Here is a 17,631-nt window from a genome sequence, read left to right as displayed (position 1 = left end):
AAACCGAAGACCAGTATGCTAACCGCTAAGCATAAGAATAGATCACATGTGCAACATTAGCTGCAGATGGCAAACCTTGTCCTAAGTAGAACTATGGACACACTTCTTTAGTGTGGTATGAAAAGTATTTGTAGGGGGTGGAGCTACCCTTCACAAAGGGGTCGTCATCACAGTGCATAAAGTGATCTAAGCAGTTTGTTCATTTGCACCTTGAACTCGCTCCAAAGTGCTCGCTCTTTCAGTGCGGTAAATCATTCAGGACGATTTCAAACATTTATGCAAAAGTGATCAACAAATATTTTTGTTTCATTTACATGTTCAACAGAGGATGTGGTTAACGTTTATCCTACTACTACTACTACTACTACTACTACTACTACTAATAATAATAATAATAATAATAATAATAATAATAATAATAATAATAATAATAATAATAATGATAATAATAATAATAATAATAACATATTTTATTTATTATAATTTTTATTATTGTTATTATACCGGGGTTACACCTTCTCCGGCCAGTTAAACTGCGCGCTTTAGAAGGCCATCTATGTAATCTAGCTTGAACTGATGTTATGCAGGATTCTTGGGCTTTTAACCGTTAGATATCTCTATCATCGGCTTTGTTGCTCCCCCTAGTGGGCAAAACTCTAATTAATTTATTAAGAAATGTGTATTGTGACAGGTGGCAAACCTTAAGTTTTGAAGTATGTTTCGTTAATGTGTAAAATTTGTCAACACTTCCGCTGGTTCCTTCTTCAATACTAATCAACCAATCATAATTTGTAAATATTTTCGCTAGCCAATTAAAATTTGGTGTGTGTGCAGGAATCCAGCCTATCAGTAAAGAGTTTTGGAAACTTTCCCTCGAAATACTATAAAAGCTGGGCGCTTTTGGGGCGTGTTGTCACCTTCATCGCTCCAGTTTATTTGAGTGCGGCGTGTCCTAACCGAGGCGGGGGCCACGGGCGGCTTGCGGAAGGCCCAGCAAAGCAAAGTAATGGCAGTTTTCATAACATGTGATAGCTCCGGCAGATAGCTTGAGGGGAAGATTTCAAACCTCTTTTATTTAAGAAAAGTTCTAAATTCGCCGCGGTTTTAAATGTAGATTTTCGGCAAGTCTGAGGACTCTGTTCTATTCCCTACTAGAAAACAAAGAGTGATTACCCTTTGTTGATTCCAATTCAGATTGGAATGGGGTGACTAACATTTCTAAACCTCAACATTTCTTAACACTATTTTGGCATTTAATGTTTCTTATTTAGTCGCCCGTTTGTAGAATAGGCTTAGACTCTGTATCATTGGGCCATAAGCCCACTTAGGGTTTTTAACAATTTCTATAAGAAGGGCAAGAGTTTAGCCTCCTATCCCTTTGTTTATGGCCGATCACGTATAACCTTTTCCTTTTACAATAAGGCCAGATAGTATGGGTAATCATGTCCCGTTTATTTGATAAATGTTTGTGGTGTGAAGTTCTCGTTTAGAACCGTAAATTTTGAAACTGTTAAGCAGAAGATAAGCGCAAAACAGGGCTACGTGACTGTAAAGACCTTATTGGAAGATTGTCAGGTATAACCTTGCGCGCTGTAAGAAATGTATGCCTCTGAGAGGCTGGACTATATTAACTTAAGAAGTAGAGCAAACGTGCTCTTATAAAATAGTGTACCTATTCAGAGCTATAATGCTCATCCATAAATATTATCGTGTTCATAATTCCCTCTAGTGTTTGCACCTGATTTTCGGATTTATAGTCCGCTGTTGTTATCTGTTGTTATCTGTTATTTGTTCCAAATATCCTATGTATCAAGTTTTAAACTCAAAAAAAGAAAGGAAAGAAATAAAATTTCGAATTTAGTTGTGTTAAATTCTACTCTTGTTAATTACTTGTCCACCCACTCAACGCTCACGCTTCTTATTCCCCTGCGAGACATGGAAACCTCGGAACAATTATCATTGAAAAAGAAGCAAAAATCCAGAAAGGAGTGAGGCATGGTTGCAGTTTGTTCCTTCTTCATTTCAATGTTTATACAGAAGAGGTATTAAAGAAAATCAAACAGGGATTTGGTAAGGAAATCACAATCCAAAGAGGGGAAATCAAAACTGTGAGATTTGCCAATAATATTGTTATTTTATCTGAGTTTGCAGAAGATCTGAAGAAAATGCTGAATGATATGGACACAGTTTTGAAGAAGAAGTATAAGATTAAAATAAATAAATCCGAAAGAAATGTAATGGAGTGCAGTCCAATGAAGTCAGATGACACAGGAAATATTAGATTCGAAAATGAACTCTTAAAGGAAGTAGAAGATTATTGTTACTTGGGTCGCAGAACAGCTATGGCAGAAATAAGGAGGGCATAAAATGCGGACTAGCACAAGCAAAGAAGAACTTTCTTAAGAAAAGATGTTTTCTCACTTTAAACATTCTTATAAGAATGTGGTGTAGTGGTTAGCGTGATTAGCTGCCACCCCCGGAGGTCCGGGTTCGATTCCCGGCTCTGCCACGAAATATGAAAAGTGGTACGAGGGCTGGAACGGGGTCCACTCAGCCTCGGGAGGTCAACTGAGTAGAGGTGGGTTCGATTCCCACCTCAGTCATCCTAGAAGTGGTTTTCCGCGGTTTCCCACTTCTCCTCCAGGCAAATGCCGGGATGGTACCTAACTGAAGGCCACTGCCGCTTCCTTCCCTCTTCCTTGCCTGTCCCATCCAATCTTCCCATCCCACCGCAAGGCCCCTGTTCAGCATAGCAGGTGAGGCCGCCTGGGCGAGGTACTGGTCATTCTCCCCAGTTGTATCCCCCGACCCAAAGTCTGAAGCTCCAGGACACTGCCCTTGAGGCGGTAGAGGTGGGATCCCACGCTTAGTCCGTGGGAAAAACCGACCCTGGAGCATAAACAGATTAAGAAGAAGAAGATAGGCATTAGAAAATATGTTTTGAAGACGTTTCGTCTGGAGCCTGGCATTGAATGCAGGCGAAACGCGGACAATAACTAGTTCATAAGAAAAGAACATTGAAGCTTTAGAAGTGTGATGTTACAGAATAAAACTTACGGTGAGGTGGGTAGATGGAATTGGTGAAAGAAGGACGATTTGTTGAAACTTGACCAGAAGAAGCGACACATCCTAAGACATCCAGGACTTGTTCATTTAGTTTTTGAGGGAAGTGCAGGCGGTAAGAGTAGACCAAGAAACGCATACGACAAACAGATTAGGGTAGATGCAGGGGTTACATAGAGATGAGAAGGTAAGCACAGGATAGAGTGGCAGAGAGAACTGCATCAAATTAGTCTGTGGCTGATGAACCAAACCAGATTATTATTATTATTATTATTATTATTATTATCGTCATTATACAAAAAACAAATCAAACTCTATGGTACTACAGCCCTTAAAGGGCCTTGGCCTACCAAGTGACCGCTGCTCAGCCCTAAGGCCTGCTGATTACGAGGTGTCGTGTGGTTAACACCACGGATACTCTCGGCCGTTACTCTTGGTTTTCTAGACCGGGGTCGCTATCTCACCGTCAGATAGCTTTTCAATTCTAATCACGTAGGCTGAGTGGACCTCGAACCAGCCCTGAAGTCCAGGTAAAAATCCCTGACCTGGCCGGGAGTCGAACCCGGGGCCTCCGGGTAAGAAGCAGGCACGCTACCCCTACACCACGGGGCTGGCTTATTATCCTACAATATATACTTAAATATAGCAAATACTAGATCATGTCCTTCATCTAGTTGTTCTTTGATTGTATGTTATGAATAAAATATTTGGAAGAGAGTAAAGTTTTACATTCAGACCTGTTCATGAGATCGCCAACATAAAACGTATCTCTATGCCGGGCTGAGTGGCTCAGACGGTTGAGGCGCTAGCCTTCTGACACCAACATGGCAGGTTCGATCCTGGCTCAGTCCGGTGGTGTTTGAAGGTGCTCAAATACGTCAGCCTCGTGTCGGTAGATTTACTGGCACGTAAAAAGAACTCCTGCGGGACTAAATTCCGGCACCTCAGCGTCTCCGAAAACCGTAAAAAGTAGTTAGTGGGACGTAAAGCAAATAACATTATTATTATTATTATTATTATTATTATTATTAAAACCTATCTGCTGCACTGCTATGCTTCACCTTCACTCTCTGAACCTAATATTATTGCGTCACCTGCCTTGAACATTCACGCACCGAGCTCGATAGCTGCAGTCGCGTAAGTGCGGCCAGTATCCAGTATTCGGGAAATAGTAGGTTCGAACCCCACTGTCGGCAGCCCTGAAGGTGGTTTTCCGTGGTTTCCCATTTTCACACTAGGCAAATGCTGGGGCTGTACCTTAATTAAGGCCACGGCCGCTTCCTTCCCACTCCTAGCTCTTTCCTGTCCCATCGTCGCCATAAGACCTTCTGTGTCGGTGCGACGTAAAGCAACTAGCAACAAAAAAAAAAAAACATTCACGCGTGCACTATATGCGGTCTGGTAACATTTGACCCTGCTGTAACTGATTTACTACTATATTTTACGCCATTGGCGTAGGAAGTGGCTAATCATGACGCGTCGGTTGTGTTTTAACACCACATATAGATTTATAACAGCAGAAATCCTTGCGGTGTTCACCATAAAAGTTGTTGGTTCCTTGACCTAGTTGTAACTCCTTCAATAATTCGGTAACTTTAAACATAGACCAGGAGGATATTTGAATTGCGTAGACAAGATAGCGATGCTGAAAAGGGGAAGGCGAGAGCGAGCTAGGCGACACCTTTCTAACAACCATCGCGCTTGACTTTCGCCGGCAAGTCGCTCGCTCAAATAATAGCAGGCGCCAGAATACAAATGAAAATCATCGTGCTCGCCGGAGCGCTCAGGAAGGGAAGGCACGCAATATGTTGATGTAACACAGCACTAAGTCAAGTCAGAGACGTTAAGGGCCAAGACAATAACTGAATCAAGACATAAAAACTCAGCATGTCCATGACTGACTCCTGAACTCCTCAACCTCATAAAACATTAAAATAAAATATATGGGGAAATTAAGAGACAGCATTGTAGGTTGGGAAGGGGATGCCAGTATGTCTCAGAATATCTAAAAGTTGATTATCAAGTTCTCTGTAATAAGGTCACTGAACTTAAAAGAGAAGCTGAAAGTTCTTATTACAGTAACCGGTTAGTTTCCAGTAGAAATCCCTGGAAATCCCTGGAAATTGGTTAACGAGATACTTCAAACAACAAATAGCAACAATAGACATATTCAACTAAAAATTAATAATAATATAATCAACAAACCCTCTGAAATGTCAACAACATTAAATGAATATTTTACTAGTATTGGCCAGGATCTAGCTGTTAATTCGCCTAGCAGAAATCCACATAGTTATCCTACAGCGCCAAGAAATTCTTTGTTCTTGTATCCAACTGACAACGAAGAAGTAGCATGAATGATAAAAGAACTAAAAAATTCCAGTAGTTGCGACGGTTATGGTTTAAGCAACACAATTCTCAAACAGTTATCAACCGAATTACTTCCATACATCACAGCATTTATTAAGTTTCGATGTTTTTACAACACCATCATCAGCTGCGTTAAAGTAAAGAGAAACTGGCAATTAATATAAAATACATCCCAACATTATTTACACAACTTGCTCCTTTAGACATTCCATTAAATTATAAATTATAAATTATAAATAGATTATCTATTTTATAAGTATGTGTAAACTCAGTTCATTACGGATAAATTAAGATGGATTTCTTATGCTAAAATATTTTCTTTCTTGTTGGTGTTGCTGTGAAATGAGATGTTGGAAAAGGGCCAAATTTTATATATAACAACCACAGATGTTCCTTGGCAATGCCACGAAGTTTCATCGTTGTCGGTGTTATGGTAACATAATAGTTTTGTTCTGCAAGTCTTTATGCTTTTCTGGAGCTATTGGTCTGACGGTGTTTAGTATAGCAGGAAGACCTTCAGGCCATGCTGCCGCCCCCCCCCCTCTCGTTGGCCGATGTATATCAGTCTCTTGAAATTCATCGTCAAATGAAGATTTATATAACAGGGAACCTGAAGTCTCTGCCCGTACTATATTATGTGCAACTTGGCTAAAAAGATTTTTCCCTGATGACGAACTTCTGGTTGTTCGTTTAACGAAAGGTGATGATGGTCCTTTGGAAAACTTCCAAAATCTTTGAAGTCTGACAATTTCATGTCACACACTTCGATCAGTTTCTTGAAGCGGCACTGGCGAACAAACCTGTTGCCAATTCCAAGGTGCTGCAATGATGCTATTTGAGTCCAATTTCCTTTCGGCTCGTTCAATGACAGAATGGACACCTTCTACCTCCATATGAGTGTGTCCCTTCAATAAGCATTTGTGGGTGCCACTTTGGAAGGAACACACCTTAGTATCCAAAAATATGACATAATCATGGGAAGTTACGATTTTGACTTCCTCAGTTATCAGTCCATATCTTAAGTTACTCGGTTTGAGTTTCAGGAAGATTAAAAAGAACCCACTTCAGTAAACAAGATTACACTTCTTACAAGGGAACTGTCCATACTGTCATATCGAAATCGACAATGAAATTTCGCAGAGACCATGAGGAGACCCATAAAATAGCGATGTGCAAACATTTAGCTGCCATTTCGAACTGGAAGGTTTCAAAATCTTGATACAAAACCCGGGTGACAACGCAGCTTACTGGACAGCCCTTGCTTCTTGCTGGCTCGCGCGGCACACAGCGGAGTGAAGTTGCAGTTGTGCTGGAAAGAGAGAGAGAGAGATTGTAGGAAAATTTGGGGCTATAGGATAAATTTGCAAATGTTACATACCGGGCGAGTTGGCCGTGCGCGTAGAGGCGCGTGGCTGTGAGCTTGCATCCGGGAGATAGTAGGTTCGAATCCCACTGTCGGCAGCCCTGAAGATGGTTTTCCGTGGTTTCCCATTTTCACACCAGGCAAATGCTGGGGCTGTACCTTAATTAAGGCCACGGCCGCTTCCTTCCAACTCCTAGACCTTGCCTATCCCATCGTCGCCATAAGACCTATCTGTGTCGGTGCGACGTTAAGCCCCTAGCAAACAAACAAACAAATGTTACATTTCCAGGTTTCAGTCCTTCACACAATTGCATGTCACACACTTGGATTAGTTTCTTGAAAGATCAGAAAGCTCGTTTAGGGTTCTCATTGACACAGGATTTCTTGAAAGATTTTGCAGGAAATATGATGAACCTCAGCGGGAAGAAACGGTAATCCATCCCTTGTTCGGGGGTATAAATACCAATAGTTTTAAACATCATTGTTACAAGATAAGTTTAGGTAACCTTGATGGATGAGTTAGAATCAGGACTTGTTGCACTTGAAGCTGATATTTCATATTGTGGCAAATGTCGTAAATGAAACAATTTTGTTGTTAGTGGTAAATACTTTAGGCGCTAAGAAGCCCTAGAAGGAAAATTACCTAAAAGACGCGCCTGTTTGTGTAAACTCTGTTACATCGGCCAAAATATAGTGCCTAGCTTATGAGTTATTTTAAAGACTAAAATTTGTTAAGAGAAACCCTTAATGCTTATCATCAGCACCGCCACTAAACTAAAGAATTATGTGTTATTTGAGAATCAGCCATAATTATATTTTCAGTGAGTTAAAACTGTGTCAGTAAACTTTTGGCGGTAAATGCAAATGACATGGGAGTGGGAGAAAAATGTACAAAACCACCCCCCGCCATTCGCGAGTGTCCATTGTGTCTGGTGAATTCGAGGCGACTCCACGCATCTCAGAGTAATATCGCAAACGATAGGTTTGGCCGAATGTGGCTGTAACATCATCTCCAAGTGGAGATAGATTAAAAGGTAAATGGACGGTATTCCAAAATGTGGAATCATCATTCAAATTCAGGTTCAGGCAACAGACGGTCATTCTAATGCCGAAATCCTGCAGTTGAATTAGCAGATATCATTGTTATATTTTAAAGTATTGCGTGTGCGGATCGGTGGTTCGACAAACGTGCTCGGTCCGTGCAAGGAGGAAACGTGTGAAGGGCAATTATATTTTCATATGTCATTATTTTCAGATGAATGATATAAAATAATCCATAAAATATTACACCCAGGATAGAAATCCTGATGAAAGGAAGATCATGTTTTGTAAATCCACTACCTGTTGGGATGGCTAGATAAGGGATTGTGAGAGGCTGGTTGGCCTGTAAAGATGCAAGGCCACGTACGACTTCCAGGTATATAAGCTACCCTTTGTAAATTGCATTTGTTTATTTCATTATGTCACCATTTTATTTGTATATGTGACGCACTTTGGTCACCGTTTTATTTCGTGGAAATGTCAGAAGTATACGAAGAAACGTCATTTAATGTTTCTTGGATAATCGGTAGAGCCGCGAAACTAGCGTGTGAAATGTTGTACAATAGTAGACTTGATGGATTTAAAAAACGAATGTAATGTGTAGAGTGGGGTATCATTTCCGTACGTTTATCCCTATATTTATTGTTTGTCGAAGTTAAGATATTAAATTATCACGACATTTTTTTCAGTGTAAAGTTGCAATTCCCGTAAGTGTAATCCGTGGATTACCATTTAAAGCGGTTGTGTAGTAATGATGGAACGCTAGCTGTTGTGGAGCGTACTCCGTAATGTTGTCGGAGCTGTAGAATTTGTCAAGAAATGTAAGAGGCGATACTGCCGTGTGAGTTGTAGAAGGGAAGTGCTATTCCAAATATGTGTAGAATTGGTGAGGAGAAAATAACGGTAACATTTTTGTTTGTAAGTCAAGTTGTGAGTTTCGGTTTTGAAATATTTTGTTATCAGACTCAGACATGCGAGAAGAGATGGTTATATTGTCACGGATTGTTTTATGTAACAGCATAGTGGATTGCGCAAGAGAGATAGGCCTATTCCGTATTATTGTCGTGTAGAGAATTTGAGGTAGGAAATGGTTCAAGCCTTGCAGATTTAGGAGGAAATGTGGCTCAGGTAATTGAAATCCTGTAGTGTTGAAGATATATTTGTTGCCGGGATTTTTCAGTGTAGGGAACCCGAGGATTTATTTATATAATTTAATGTTATGGGAATAGTAGGGTCATTCCGCAGTTGGAGTCCCACGTGAAACCTTAGGACGTGGTGGCTAGAAACATTCAAATGGCGTTTTAAATTTTTAAAAAATGCATATTCTCTATTGGTTAAGTATTGTCTTTCACGCGAGTTGTCAACGAGGCGAGATTTCATTTCTGATACAGTTAGAAGAGATAACGTGTTTGCTTTCATAGAGGTCACGAGAAGGGTCTTCCTTCCAGGTAGACCACCTGTTTGGGCGAGCGAGCCAGGTTATTTGTCCGAAAGTAATTGTAACTGAGATTTGTCATTTATAATAATGTTTGGAAATAGATTTCATTACGTAAGAAGAAAATCGTTTGGTAGAGAAACTTAGATTCATTCTAGGTGCGACGGAAATGATATGATGTTGTGTTATGTTGTAAATAGCCATTTTCAGGGGTGCCAAATTTAAGAATCTATAGTAACGTTGTCTCGTGTTGTTGAGGATTGTCCAAGGTCTTGCGATTTTTTTTTTGGATGTCACGATAGCTTGTCAATGGATAAGTTGTTGCTGTTGTTGTTGTTGTTTTACAAGGCACAAGTGCAGGTTCGTGTGGTATGAAGTCATGCCTGTGGAGCACATGATGGTGCAGTTGTCCATTCACCGTAGGGTTTGGGTGAGGTGCATTACGACATTTGGGTCTCAATCAGCATGAAATCATATCGGAAGAAGGTACCGGAATTATTTCAAGGGATAACCGTAGACGTTATAAGAGATTGTCGTGGGTTGTTTTATTTTGCGTTTCGTGTAATGAATGCAAATTATAGGATTTAAGGTCAGGATTAGGCCTATAATTATCTGTGTTATAACGTAAACTTGTTGGGTGACATAATGAAATAAACAAATGTTACCGGTAGTTATGACCATGTCTTTCGTATTGCAGCTTCGAAACAAGAAAGCTATGAGAATAAACAATAGATAAATATTTTATTTTAAAAGAATGTTTCTGGTAAACATGTCCAAGTGATAACGTAAATTTAACTGAAACAGATAGGGAGTTTAAAGAAACCACTTCGTCCGGGATACAAACATTTGTTGTTAATCAGGATTATGAGATTACTTCATTTATTCCTTCCTTCTTTCTTTCTTTACCGAGCTCGATAGCTGAAGTCGCTTAAGTGCGGCCAGTATCCAGTATTCGGGAGATAGTAGGTTCGAACCCCACTGTCGGCAGCCCTGAAAATGGTTTTCCGTGGTTTCCCATTTTCACACCAGGCAAATGCTGGGGCTGTACCGTAATTAAGGCCACGGCCGCTTCCTTCCCACTCCTAGCCCTTTCCCGTCCCATCGCCGCCATAAGACCTATCTGTGTCGGTGCGACGTAAAGCAACTAGCTTTCTTTCATTCTTTCTTTCTTTCTGTCTTTCTTTCTTTCTGTCTTAATCTGTTTACCCTCCAGGGTTGGTTTCTCTCTCGGACTCAGCGAGGGATCCCACCTCTTCCGCCTCAAGGGCAGTGTCCTGGAGCGTGAGACATTGGGTCGGGGGATACAACTGGGGAGGATGACCAGTACTTCACCAAGGCGTCCTCACCTGCTATGCTGAACAGGGGCCTTGTGCAGGGATGAGAAGAATGGAAGTGATAGACAAGGAAGAGGGAAGGAAGCGGCCGTGGCCTTAAGTTTGGTACCATACCGGCATTTGCCTGGAGGAGAAGTGGGAAACCACGGAAAACCACTTCCAGGATGGCTGAGGTGGGAATCGAACTCACCTCTACTCATTTGACCTACCGCGTCTGAGTGGACCCCGTTCCAGCCCTCGTACCACATTTCAAATTTCGTGGCAGAGCCGGGAATCGAACCCGGGCCTCCGGGAGTGGCAGCATATCACACTAACCACTACACCACAGAGGCGAACATTTCATTCATTAATTTATTAAATTCAGTGAAACCGTATTTTGAGAATTAGCTTAAAACAAAGGGACTAACTTGAATATATATTCTGGAAATCTTAGTTTCATTTGCTGGGAAAATTTAACTTATTAACGCAACGATTAAGGGGGAAGTGTCCGATAGCAAGGGACTTTACTGCCACAAGTGTTGTGAGCGTTTGTTGTTGTTGTTGTTATTTATGATTATGATTTGTTGAGCACTACATTTGCTGGGGAATTACTAACGTGAAAACTTGGTCTTCAACTACTTTAACATAATTTTGTTCATCTTTCAGCCTAGAAATATGAATCGTCATGGGGTCATCAACCTCAGTGATTTAGATTAGGTCCATATGCCATTATAGTATAATTTTTCTTCCGGTCATCATCCACAATGACTTTAACGTAAATCAAAGAATTTGATGTCGGTCCATGACAATCGCAGGTCACATCGATTCAATTAAGGGTCCACGCCGTACAATCACTGTGTGGAACATACCGGCTGGACAGCTTTAATTATACCAAGAGCCCAGAGCTCGTGTTACGGGGGCTGGATTATCACGAATCATTATGGCGGTACATGCAGTCTCACATGGAAACCGATATTAGGGATATCCAGACTTTCTTTACTTTATAATTAAATTAAGACGATGGTTTCTAGTAAGGATGCTCCTCAGGCAATTGAGTTAAGGTCGTTGTTTGTTTCTAAACGGACAGGTGTGAATTCGTTGATCAGCTGTTGTGAAATGTCACAAGTTTTTCAGATTTCGTTTTCAATGGTCAATGAACCTACACTTTTAAATCGAGTTCACTCATTGTAGACATCAGTTTTAAACTACTGAAACCTGCCTCTTACCTAAGCAAGTGACGAAGAACCCATAAGAGACCCAAGAGAAAGTTCCCATGCCGATTGCTGGTAGGTATCTTTCGAAGGGCTTTAAAGGGTTCAAACCGAGCTCGATAGCCGCAGTCGTTTAAGTGCGGCCAGTATCCAGGATTCGGGAGATAGTAGGTTCGAACCCCACTGTCGGCAGCCCTGAAAATGGTTTTCCGTTGTTTCCCATTTTCACACCAGGCAAATGGCTGTACCTTAATTAAGGCCACGGCCGCTTCCTTCCCACTCCTAGCCCTTCCCTTTCCCATCGTCGCCATAAGACCTATCTGTGTCGGTGCGACGTAAAGCAACTAGCCTTAAAGGGTTCAATATTCAGATCTTTCCTAATTTTAAATACACTACTCAAATCTATTCGTCTACTAATGTTGTTCCACGCCATCTCTCCACTGATAGCTCGGAACATACCGCGTAGTCGCGCAGCTCGTCTCCATTCTCCCAAGTCTTCCCAGCCCAAACTTTGCAACATTTTTGTAACGCTACTCGCTTTAACATCTGCAGTTGACAATAACCCTGCCGCTGAGGGGATGTTCTATTTGCTGGCAGTGCGATATTTGTGGGCTAATTTCTTCTAAACGCCGGCTTTTGCTTCACTGCTTCCTAACCCGAAAACAGAGAGAGCAAGTGGAATTCTTTCTTCCCATTCTACCTCGGTTTTCAGAAACTGCATCGAGTTACTAAATCGTTCCTTGATTTCCCCCCACCTGCTAGCACTTCTACGTCATGCTTTCAGAAACTCTTCGGGAAAGCATGACTCTATTAAAGGAAATAACATAGCAGAGCATTTCCCTGTCGTGGCACTTAATGTTTCAAAAGCTCTCAAACAAGATTCTAGTTTATCATATAGCGAAGCTAAAACTATCGATTCATTTGACTAATGGGTAGACAAAATTAGTTTCAAGACTTCTCTAACATACACCTCAAGTAACAGGTCTCCCCTCCCGAACCTTGATTTCAGACTAGACACTGCTTTTCAATGGTTCTCTGCTGCAGGAGAAAAAGTCTGCACAACTTCCCTCGCTCTTGATTCTTGTGATGTGGATTGAATTAAATATTTGAATTTGTCTGCAGATCAACACCCTGATCGATTTTTTGAAACTGGCTCCAGAGGGGCACCCATTCCTCTAAATCACCTCCAAATGTTCTTAATTCCAGTTTGGGCAGTTTAAACTTTATTTTACTACGGTGGTTAGCACTGACGACATTTCCATCATAATCATTATGAGAAATTATCAGAGACACTCTTACCTTCATATCTACGAACTTACTGTGGTAATATTCCGTCACCACCATTTCATTATCCAGGTCGGCGTCGTCGTCTAACATCAAGTCCATTATTTTAGCATCCAGTTCTTGTAATTCCGTTGCTCTTTCTTCCAGTACACTAAAATATATTTGCACAGCAATTTTATCCACTTCAGATGCTTCTATTAAGTCTTTCAGTTTATTTAAAGCCCTCGTAAACGCCATCGAGTAGCTCTTCTCTGCCGCACTAACCTATCCGTGTTCCATTAACCTCAATTCTTCGCAAGTGTTCAAAACTCTGTTCCGTTACGGTCGCCACAATTTTTGGTTTATGATTAACTCACATCAGAAGGTTTCAAAACATTTAATATACATCAGCGAACTACGTTCAGTACGATGAATACCAATTCAGTCACTTCAAAGTTATTTATTTGACGAGATCCGCCATCTTAACTGAGAACAAAACAAAAATAGACATTCAAAATGTAAAAACAAAACATTCTCAATAGAAGTTCCCAGACAACTTCACAGTGTGAGCCATTAGCGTGATTCATATAAAACAACACTCCTTCTACTCGAATGGGGAAGGTATTGAAGAAATGTCTGTCAATGTTTTAATAGGAGGTATGGCATCTCGAAACACAGCCATATCACAGTTAATGCAAGCTTTGCCTTCATCTCCCAAATGATAAATACACAAATTCAAATTCGAAACAAGCAGTACGCCCGACTCGTCAGGTTTGTATAACTCGAAAGCATGATAACCATCACCGCTAACAGCATTATCAATATGTACAATACTCTTCTCAATAACAGGCGAAGGCCCGCTGTATATCGGGTAACGCATGCGTCTGTACCGTGCCATTGCTCCGCTCAAAATAAACAAGTCATTTTTTCCGGGGGGGGGGGGCGAAGTCCGCTCCCCCGCGTGAGCATCGACTCAATCTACATGGCTTCCGTCATGCTATTATTTCTAAGAAGAAAGAGATAGCAGGGAAGAGTAGGAAGTGATACAAGGAGTATCTGCCTGTTTGCATGTTAGACACGTTACCAGGCGAGTTTGTGTTGGTAGGATAGTGTTAAGGTGTGGTATTGAAGGGTCGGGGAAAAACCACATAGGCAGAAAAGAGCCTACATGTAAACATTGGCATCTTTAAATAGCACATGCAAGAATGTGGGCTGGAAAGGTCCAGTGGTTGTGTTCGTTGAGAAGAGGTATCATGTACCAGCCATGTACCATAGTCTCGCCATTCCATCTGCCAGGGGATCAGTCCGTCTGGGCACAGCCGTGACTAGCGCGGGTCTTGCCGGTTGCGGAGCCATGCGTCTAGTATCACTAGGGCCCGCCGCACAGCGCCACCTCCTTGGGGTCCCTCGTACCCAGTCTCCGATCACGGAGAATGAGGCCAAGCCCACCGGGGCGGGGGCCTCCTGGAAAGGGGTGGGTCATGACGCCGGGCCTCCTTCCTCTTTGCCTGCGCCATGGCCCGGTAAACAGGGCAACCGCGATGGGAGGCCGGATCGCCCTCCGCGCAGTTGGCGCACACCGGCGCCTCCTTAAGTGTTGCGCAGGCCGTACAGTGGTGATCACCCCCACAACGGTTGCACCTCACCTGGAGCCCACACCTATCCTGCCGGTGGCTCCGCCTCAAACAGCGGAAACACTGCAAGAGCTGCTGAGGGGGACGTTTCAGTCTCACCTGATTGCCGCTACCCGCTGAGGCCCTCTCCTGATTGGCTCCTCGGTCAACTGCTGTCCTGGGAGCAGTCGTGGGTTGCGGCTGGTCGGCCCGTTCCTGGTGGGCCTGCGTCTTCTTCTTTCTTCTTTCTTCTCGTCCGGGGGCGGCGTCTTCTCCTTCCCGGGGATCTCTTCTCGGCAGGGAAAGAGGCCTTGTCCTGATGGCCCTCCTCCCGGCCTGGCGACCCCGGCGTAGCGGGTGGCTCCGATGCATCGCCGTCTTCTCCCTCCTCCTGGTTGGTGGCGGTGACACCCGACTGCGTTCCCTGTCCTGTGGGGTGCACGTCGATGTCTGCAGCTCGACAGACACGCTGGCAGGTTGGGCCTGGACAGCAGCCTCTGAACACCAGGGGGCGTCCTCCTCCACTGATGTGCTGCCGTCCGCTGTCATGGGCGCTTTACTGGATTTCGCCCGGTAACAGGCCCCTCCTGGTCTGCGTCCACTTTGCCCTGGCAGGTGGTCGACGTTCCTGGTCGGCGGCCTTGTTGGTCTGCGTGTACTTAGTAAAGTACAACGGTCCAACTGGGGTCGCGCCGTCGCAGCGCTCGCGGGTGCCGCCGTCGTCCTCGGTCCTCGGCTCCGTCTGGGTGGCTGCCTCCTGGCTGCCTGCGACGTCCAGCTTCTCCCTGATTCCTGGTAGCCAGACAACCTGGTATAGTTGGGACACCAGCTTCTCGTAGACCCTGAAGAGTTCTGCGTCCTTAGGGCGGGTGATGACCGCCCAAAAAGGGATCACCTCGCCGATGATCTCGATGATCGACTCTCCGATGAACTCCGCGATCACACTAAGGAGATCGATTATGCGGCTCGTCCCCTGGTAGGTGTGCGCCCCCCACCGGTTGTACACCAACAGCGGCAGGCGTCGAAAAACGGGAGCGTCCACCGACCTGAGCTCCACTTGTAGTTTCGCTGCGGTTCCCTTGTAGTCGTAGTTGGCCGGTCTCGCTGGAACAGATAGCTTCTCCATCCTGGTTCTCCTGGAAAAGAGATCCTGAACGAGAAAGTGAGCATTGCGAAGTGTTCAGCTCTGACAAAAGCTCTTTCGGATGTGTACTAAAAAGTACAGCTGCCTGAATAGCACTTAGAAAGCACAGATCGCCTGGCGAGGAGAGAGAGAGAGCGAGTGAGAGGAACACGTCCTCCCACTACAACAGTCAAGCTCGTCCTCAAACAAGCCACGGCTTGCACAAGCTTGTATAATCAAGCCGCGTGCATGTGCAGTAGCACCGATAAGGGACTTAGAAACTCGCCGGCAAGTCGTACAGCGGCAACTGTCTCAGTCTTATTATACCTTACCAGCTGCGCGTGACGTCACAGCGTAAAGGTCATTCAATGGTTTCTGAGTGCAACGAGTAGCTCGTCTCATTTCTCCCAAGTCTTGTCAGCTCAAACTTTGCAACAGTTTTGTGACGCTACTCTTTTGTTGGAAATCACCCATAACAAATCGAGCTGCTTTTCTTTGGACTTTTTCCAGTTCTCGAATCAAGTAATCCTGGTGAGGGTCCCATGCACTGGAACCACACTCTAGGTGGGTTCCTACCAGAGACTTATATGTCTTCTGCTTTACAACCCCTAAATACCCTCATAACCATGTGCAGAGATATGTACCCTTTATTTATAATCACATTTATGTAATTACCCCAATGAAGACCTTTCCTTACATTAACACCTAGGTACTTACAATGATCCCCATAAGGAACTTTCACCCCATCAACGCAGTAATTAAAACTGAGAGGACTTTGCCTATTTGTGAAAGTCACAACCTGAATTTTAATCCCGTTTATCAACATACCCGTGCCTACTGTCTATCCCACAACATTACCGAGACTGCCATTATCCCAGGGATCCTGCTAACACAATCGACGTCACAGATTTATGATACCTTGGAGTAGGGGCGCAACCGTTCTTAATTTCACTGCCGTGACGAGGTCGTAATAAACCGTTGTTGGAAATTTCATAGTCCAACAAACGTTGAGTTTTGTAAAAATATATGTATTGAAAATAGGCTCTTGTCAGTATTAAAAGTAAGTGTACCTTTGTGTGTGTTGTGTATACAAATTTAATTAATGTGTAAAAATGTGTGAGACAAGACCTGTCTTGGATAACTATTTTGGATACATTTCTAAAATGGATTAAAGCCCCAACCATGTGGGGTCAAACGTCGACTGCGGAATGTGATGGACATCTCTAAGTGAGTAATATGTCAAGCATACTTTCAGTATTGCACCGTTTTAATACTTACTGCATGAGTGGAGTCTTGCAGATGTTACCTCGGCGCTCTTTTATACTTACGAAAATGGGTCCTTTCTCTTCACCTCAGGACGCAGAATGTTCGCACGTCAGTTCATGGGTGCTAAACCACAGAAATGAAATAGGGTCCTCTTTTTTAAACTATTTAGTAATTGAAAAGCAAGAAATTAAGATCAAACTAGATAAATTAAAAATAATAAATTAAAACCAGAATGTCCACAATGTTGTTTTCGACAGTTTAGGCACGAAGCTTCCTAAAATCTCTGAAATACTGTAATTTGAATATAATAGACTAAATCACAGTAATAATAACATTGTTTGAAATTAACACTTAATTGCTTTGATAATTATCAATATTTCGATTTTGACTTGATACTGTATTTGTCATTTTTATTTGAACTCCTCCTTATTCAGTTAATTTATACCTCAATATTGATTGAACATTGTTATTATAATGCGACAAATAATTCCTCATGAATTAAAAAATCCAAAAATTAAACAATAATTCAATTATTAATTCATTTTTACACCGATAAACTCAATTCACACA

Source organism: Anabrus simplex, chromosome 2 (assembly GCF_040414725.1).
Source record: "Anabrus simplex isolate iqAnaSimp1 chromosome 2, ASM4041472v1, whole genome shotgun sequence".
In the NCBI taxonomy this organism is placed as follows: domain Eukaryota; kingdom Metazoa; phylum Arthropoda; class Insecta; order Orthoptera; family Tettigoniidae; genus Anabrus; species Anabrus simplex.
Note: the sequence above shows the minus strand (reverse complement) of the source record.